This window comes from Pinus tabuliformis, chromosome 6 (assembly GCF_031772625.1).
Source record: "Pinus tabuliformis cultivar Carrire ecotype Pingquan chromosome 6, CPIR1, whole genome shotgun sequence".
NCBI classification, from domain to species: Eukaryota; Viridiplantae; Streptophyta; class Pinopsida; order Pinales; family Pinaceae; genus Pinus; species Pinus tabuliformis.
Genome location: NC_142292.1, coordinates 188823489 through 188831634, shown reverse-complemented (window position 1 = coordinate 188831634; position 8146 = coordinate 188823489). Strand labels below are relative to the sequence as shown.

The 8146-nt window shown below is 37.7% G+C and overlaps 1 pseudogene; it reads right to left on the bottom strand.

The window, feature by feature from the left end:
• Positions 1-4925: 4925 nt before the first annotated feature.
• Positions 4926-6626, bottom strand: LOC149258093 (phospholipase A(1) DAD1, chloroplastic pseudogene; annotated as a pseudogene).
• Positions 6627-8146: the final 1520 nt, after the last annotated feature.

Below are 8146 nucleotides of genomic sequence, written 5' to 3'. Positions count from 1 at the left end.
ATTAGGAAGAAGAAGAAAGGGAAGAAGAAGAAGAAGCAAGATAAGAAATAAGTCAACCAACAAACTATGGTTGTAAGTATTGGTAATGTTGAGGAAAATTCCAACATGCATCGCAAGCCTAGATAGGCTTGCAATCTTTGTAAGGGTGAAAACTTCCTTATCAATTGTCCTCATATTCGTAAGGTCTTGGAAGTATGGTCACAAAATTCTTATCAACTACCATTGATGCATTAACCAATGATTTTTAGGTTCCTGGGAAAAAGGGTAAAATTAGGTTTCCTTTTAGGTTATGCAAAGGCATTCATCATAGTCACCTTGAGGCTTCATATGGATGAAGCCTCAAAATTGTTCAAAAAACTTAATGTTTCACAACAACAACTTCCAACTAGTTATTGTAAACTTTCTCCCAACCTACTGTCAGTTAACAAAGAGATTGATCTAATATCCAACTATAGCCAATCCTGCTCTTCGCTTGGAGAGTGAAACACATATCACTTAGGTTGATGATCCATTGGTTAATCAAGTGGTCGAATTGATTCCATCTTTTATCGATCCCACTCTCCCTTTAGAGCGTAGAATTAATACTGCTCAGGTTCTTCTTGTTACCTCAGATTCTTCTACACATAGGGGAATTTCACCTGTTTCCATTGACCCCCCTACAAGTAATGAGCCTATTTCCTTTGACCAGAGTAGACTAACACGACCTCATCTTCCTTCTTCCACCTCTTTCCAAATCATTGTGAAAGCGTATTGTAAGAATGTGCATCACACAAATGTTGAGGAAGGTGCTTCTATTAGTATTTTATCTTCAACCGCTTGGCAAGCTTTGGGTTCCCCTCAACTTGAGCATGTTACACGGAATCTGTGAGCTTTTAACATAACCGTTAGTGAACCTTTAAGGATCCTTTGTAAGTTACCTATTACGTTGAAAGGGAAAACCGTCTGTATTGATCTTATGGTAGTCCAAGGCCCCTTGGATTTAGATTTGCTCCTTGGGTGAGATTATGTCTATTCTATGAAAGCTGTCATTTCCACACTCTTTCGAGTTAATGTCTTTTCCTCATAATGGAAACATTTTGATGATTGACCAACTTTAATTCGCTGGTCTTCATTCAACTACCAACCATCCGACATCCTTGAATGTTCCTTATATGTAAGTGGTATCCACCCCACCACGGGTTAATTATGTGGCAACCAGTCCCATGTTTTGAGTTACCGATATAAGCGAGCCTCTCACTATCTTCTCGACTTTTTTTGACTTAGATATGGTAATTGACATAGGGAAACCTATGGGGAATTTGAAATCAATTTTATTACCTCTTTTTATTTTCTTCACATGTGCTCTTTCCAAAGATTTTTTCTTCATTCTGATGAAGATATCTTGGAAGCCATGGTCGAAATATATCTCTTGGCATGTGTTTCTTCGAAATGGAAGACATGATCTAGAACAAATACTTGTAAAAATGATTCTTTTACTATATCAACCTCTTTAAAAGTGAAGCAAATACCTATGAGGGTCGTTCTTTTACTTGGAAAATACCTAGGAGGAAAAGAATGGGCATCCTATAGCTAAGAGTGGGCATACTATAAACGGTCAACTAACCTCGAGAGTTATCTGGAACATTAAGATGGATATATATACTTGAAGTTTACTAGCCTTTCGAAATCTTTGAGAATTGAGAGAACTTATAGTTTTACATAGTCATTTAAATAAGAATTTTGTTAGTGTGATATATACGAACTTGCTTTAAAACATCAGGAAAATTATCGAGTTCGTCGCATACGAAAGTTTCAAATTATTCTGGTCAATTTGACATTTCAACAAATGAAAAAACAACTATAGTAGGAATTTCACAAATTCCAAGTTTTTTTGAGCGTCCATCGAAGATATCCCATGGAAATATCAATTTCCGAAAGTCTCGCACGATTGCACTTGAAAACAGAAAGGTGCGAGTACCACCCACTCTTTTCCTAGATTTTCTTTTGGCGTGCTTTTGAATTTTTCAATTTCTGTGGTTCTTCGTAAACCAGCCATTTACTGGTGCGACCTTGTGCTGAGAAGGGCCGTTTCATGCCATTGGTTCTATTTAAAATATTTTTTCTAATCAATTTTCTTGGGCTCTTGATTAAGAGGGTCAGAAACGGCTAATTTTTTTTTTTTTGTTAGAATTCATAAATTTTTAGAGAAATCTAACGAGGGCACTTTAATGATAGAAATAGATTTAATACCATAATTATAACACAAATTATAAAAAACTTTTACCAATTTTTCTTAAAATCATACCTTAATTTCTATTAGTTTTCCCAACTTATTTATTTATTTATTTATTTTTTCCTGAATAAGACTACTTCTATATTAATACAAAAATATTTTACACCGAGGCCTTGACCTCGTAGAGCTAGCCCAAAATTGCGCATGATTACAAGCAAAGCATATCTGTATGCCAAAATCCAGTAGAGTATTGCCCTCAAGAACTGTAGAGAGCCTGTTCATGAGTAAGGCAAAAATACAGAAAACCCCATAGTTGTACTTGGAATTGAGAATTAAACCGGAGCTATACGACAACCAAAACAGTAAAACTAGACTTGGTAGCTGTGACCAGCTACACGACAACCCATAACTGAAAACAGAGGTAACTGTGACTGCGACCGAAACTGAAAACTGAAGGCTGGCAGAATGCCCCTTTCGTATGAAAAACTGGCAGTATGAGCTAATGCATTTGTCAACATATCTAGGACAATGATGAGTGAACCTTCTCGAGCTGGCAGAAATCCAAGAAAACTAGAAAGAACCAACTTGTTTAAGCATTAGGAGAGGGGTCAGGCGACTCCTTGTGCATGTGGCATCCATACTTGTAATCATCGTCGTCATCAGAGGAGCCCACCTGATTCTTCATGCTTTGAGAAGCTTTGCCTTTACCAGAGCCTGAAGCTTTGCTCTGATCGAGGTTTGTCTGGATGGGGCCTGGTTTGTCTTCCGTCGGCCTGTCTGAAGTCCCTCTGAGGGAACCAGCCCCTTGACCTGAATTGAGCTTGCTAAGCTCAATGGTGACCGTGGCCATAAAGGAAGAAGTGCCATGACTGCAGGCGAAACGTAACCGAGCGGTGTTTGTCATGGATTGGAAGGAGCTCATGCTATTATCTGTAATCCTCTGCCCCTACCCCGTCCACTCCGAGTAGCAGGGTACCTGTCTGAGCGAAGGTCTGGGCAGAAGGTTGAAGAGTCTGTCGTGGAGGAGGTAGCCTGACGCCCAATTTGCTCGCGAGAGCTGCCCCTTCTACAACTCATCCGCTATCGCAGTTTCGGCATAGCTGGAGGGGTAGGATGATTCTGGCTTCTTGGAAGACGAAGGAAGCAGTGAAGGAAAAAAACTAACTTGGCTGGCTTCAGTGCTCAGGGCAGCAAGCGGGTGGCAAGCAAAAGAGCAGGCGAAACAGAGGATGGCTTGACGGAAAAGCCAAAAGCTCCTCGAGTGAACCAAAGCCTGGTTTACTCCTGAGAGAGGCTGAGAACAAAGCGCTGCAACTGCAATGGAGGAGGAGCGAGAGCGGAGGGGATAAACGTGATTATGGCAAGTTGATATCACCATGATCAAGAAATTAATCGGCATAGATGTATATACTGGCGTCATTAAAGTCTCATTAAGCTGGAGCAGAGGAGGAGTTATGACCAAAGCCGTGAGAGGATGTGTGGCGGTGAAGATCAACCACGCGCCCATCCAAACCGCTAGCCACATACCTCAGACACCCGGATCCAAGAATTTTTCCCAACTTATTTAAACTACACTCTAATTGAAAATGTATCCTGAAAAATACTGCAATATAAAGTATTTAAAATCGAAGATAATAATTTGATGAAAAATTAAAATAGAATTCCCCAATTCATTCAATGAAATTTGAAACGGGTTAAATAATAGATATGAGAGACAATTTCCGATTTCTACCAATCTATTTTGTATTTAGCGCTCGAGTGTTCACAAAAGATTATGTCTAGTCAAACCTTGAGGTTTAAAATACTATCAAACTTCATCATTTTTTATATTAAATTTATTTTTTTATGATATAAATTTGAAGGTTATATATATATATATATATAAATAATATAATATTATATTATATTTTATTTTATTTGTCTGAGAGAATAACATTTGTTTCATGTTTTATACGCGTGTGAGAGAGAGTCACCTTTGTTTCGCGATCACATTATATTAAGTTTGTTTGAGAAAATAGTAAAAATAAATTAAAATGAGTATATTATAAATTTTTGAAATATAAAAGACATTAAAATTAAAAAGTTAGATACAAATTTGTAAAAAAAATAAAATGAGTATATTATAAGTTTTTGTGATATAAAATATATTAAAATTAAAAAGGTGGAAACAAATTGGTAAAAAAATTAAAATGAATATATTACATGTTATTGTGATTTTAAGGGCATTAAAATTAAAAGGATGAATACAAATTGGTATTTAGGCAAACTTATACTCTAATACATTTTAACTCATCATTGTAATTTTTAATTGAAATATTATGTAAATGAAACAAAAGGTTTAAAGTAATCGTTATTGCACAAAATACTTTAACAATGTGAGATTCAGAAACTGCTAAAATAACAGTTTAATTAAGTATAATTGTAGAATGATCTATCTTAACAAATATTCTAAAACATGTACAATTATAATATTTGGTGTGTTAATATATATAAAACTGGATTATTTATTTATATTTTAATTTAACTTGATCGTTTATTCAATAATACTTTCGAATTGGATGAATCATTGTGAGAATAATTTTTAGAACAAAATTAATATTTTTTGCTTGGACAAGGCCATTCCAAAATATTCAGAAAATCGACCATTAAAAGAATCGCTGTACATATATCCTAACAAATATACAGAATTTAGAGGTTGGAATGAATATTCGGTCTATGAATTAATAGATTCGGGACGAGTCTCTCCACTCTCGCTTGAATCATCGTGCCGACTGTCAGACAATATGTTTTGCTTCACAAACAAGTTGGAGGTCTCTGATTTACTTTTGGTTGAATCTTTGTACCCTTCTTTCTTCTTTAATGGCTTTGGCTTGAGAAGGACATTGGATCTCTGATTCATCAAAAGCCTGACGATGTCTCTTTTAGCTGTGGATCTGAATGGACAGTTGGAACTCAGGTAACCGTCCACAAGATGGAGATAGGCTTCCAGATCATGACAGCAGCTCATGTCTGCATCGGGTTTCAGATATGGAGAATACTTGTTGTTCACACGAAGCTCGGTCCCAACATGACAGTAAGCCCATGGCATCCTGTCTAGAACGTCGAAGATCTTCGACACAAGTACATATTTTGAGCGTTGCTGCTGCAGAATCCAGCCCTCGTTGAGCAACAGCCCCGGAACCTTGGTGACCACATCGTGTGTGTTCACTATTCTCAGCACTTTGCATCCCATTTCCTCCATTTCATCCGCCCACGCACGGTTACCCACTCGTGGCCCGCCGAAAGAAAACACAGTCAATGGAATTTTACCTTTACCTGCAGCAATATCCTCGTTGGAATTGAGCTCTTGACCAATCTGGTAAGCCGTTAGAACAGCCAAGGCTGCACCCAAGCTGTGACCAGTGATTGTAATACTGATTTCTTCGCCCTTGTATAAATCTACCAATCTTCTGACCTCCTTCACCACCTGATCCGAAGCGCTCTCGCCTTCGGGGTTCTTGGTAGTGAAAAGACTCCAAAACCCACTCTCCACCTTGGGCTCCAGGCAACACCCTGAGCTAGGGTATTTTCTTTTGTTATAAGTCTTTGTCACTGCAGGCGTGAGAACGTCCTTCAGATTTTCTGCCCATTCCAATGGCGTCACGGTTCCTCTGTACGACACAACGATGTCTCTCCTCCCAAGCCTGCTGATCTCCTGATCGTCGTTGCAGACGGCCACGAAGCCCACCCAGCTGCTTCGTCTGGACACCCAATCTAATCCATCCGACGATAGCCTCTGCGTTAACCACACGGGAAGCTGGATTCCTGAAGTGGCATGGATGTGCCGCGTTATATTATATCCAGAGTTCTTCAGCCCCGCTTTTTCGAGCAACGAACTCTCGTTGTATTTACAGCACCCATAGTCTTGGGACTTGGGATCGAAGTCCATGGCGTTGTAGGTGGCCTGGACGAAATCGCCATATTTGACAATCTCTCGTCTCAAATTTTCATCCAAGGGGTCCAGCAGGCCTTCCCAGTTGTTACATCCTTGATACTCCCGCCATTTCTCCCCCAGCTTTTGCTTGGGCGATTTGATGGTCGAATCACACAATATTCTATACTGGGAACCCAGCTTTTCAATCGGGCTGTATATCGGTCTGACCTCCGGAGTCTCTGTGGATGAATATCCCCATAATTTCGCTAAGTTAACCAGAGTTTTCTTCAAAGGCTCGATTCCATCACTGCTCTTATAATCTTGTGCTGCCACGACTCTGAGTCGGAGTTCCTGGGGATTCTTCAGTGCATTAATGTGGAGAGATTCGTTGCCATTGGGAACGCCGGAAAATCTAGAGAGACCAGCTCGGCGACAGTATAATCGAGTACTACAACCCCTAATCGCCGACGTTGGGGTTGTAGACAACACAGCAGTATGCATACAGAACCCAAAGACCGCTAACAACTTCAGAAATCTCTCGGCCGACCGTGGTGGGAAACATTTGAGCTCCAATACAACGTGTTATACGCCCGAGAATGCAAAGAGCATAAACAGAAATCAAAGTTATGGAAAAAGTCAATGAGATGGAGGAGGCATTCTGATTTTGGGCGGTCAGAGATAGTGAATATGATGAATCATGGGTGGTTCTGTGTCATAACTTTCATAGGAAGACTTCTTCTCCCTCCGTCTTTACGAAATACGCTTCAAATCCATCAGAGTTAAACGACACTTCCATCGTATATGCATCAGAGTGAACCATCGCAACAAAATGGAAGTAAACTAGTTGACGTAAATATGGAAGAATAGTATGTGTTTTTGACATTGTAAGGTTTGGTGGGTTTGTTTCGGCTGGATTTGGAGGTAATTTTTTTTTGTTTTTTTTCGATTATATATTTTAAAATATCATTGAATTCCGTACTTTATTTTACTTTAAAATATATTTTGAATATATATAAATAAATTTATTATTTTGAAATTTTTAAAATATAATAATAAAAATTATTCATGAAAAATAGAATGATATGATTTCACAGTGCTTTGGATTGATGGTGAATAAATGCACTGTTAAGGCACTCCTTGGTAAGACACTCATTGCTATAAATTACTAGTTCAAATCCCAATAAGTGATTGGAAAACATTAAATTTGACATTAATTTATAATTTAACAAATCGGATAAATAAAATTGATTAAAAACTGCCCAACTAAAACGAAAATATAAAAAATAAAAATAAACTGCCGCAAAGATTTGTCGATTTGCCTTCAAAGATTTTCTATTTTAGCAAATTATAATAATAATTTGTCAAATTATTACGCACGGATAAATAGAATTACTCTACGTTTTTGAATTTGTGATCAAAATTAATCAAATTATTAGCTAAATCAAAATACGTTTTAAAAATATAATAATGAGACAATTTCTCATTCAAAGGTTAACTAATTTAGTTGAAAAAATATGCGGTACGCAGACGATCTCTAACATTAATTTGTAAAATTAAAGCTGATTATTTCATTGAAAGTTTCGGGTGTAGACACGAGCATTCACATTAGTTGGTAAATTAAATATGAAAATGACTCATTCAAATGTTCTTTAATTTATGGTGAGACGGCCATTTATTAGCAATTCCAGGGTGTCTTTGACAAATACCAAATTCTCATTCAAAACTATAATAACGACACAATTTCTCATTCAAAGGTTAACTAATTTAGTTGTAATGTTCAAATGTTCTTTAATTTATCGTGAGACGGCCATTTATTACGTGTCAGCAATTCCATGGTGTCTTTGACAAATCCTAAATTCTCAACGTCAACGCCTAATATTTTTGTGTTACCATTTCTTCTCCGTTCAGGAATGGAAATTGCACATCTAAAAACGTTATACATCGACTTCATTTTGGGTGCGAATTTCGTTCAGCAAGAACAGAGACTTTCCACGATTCGCGGTTTGGCGTCGATTCTTTCT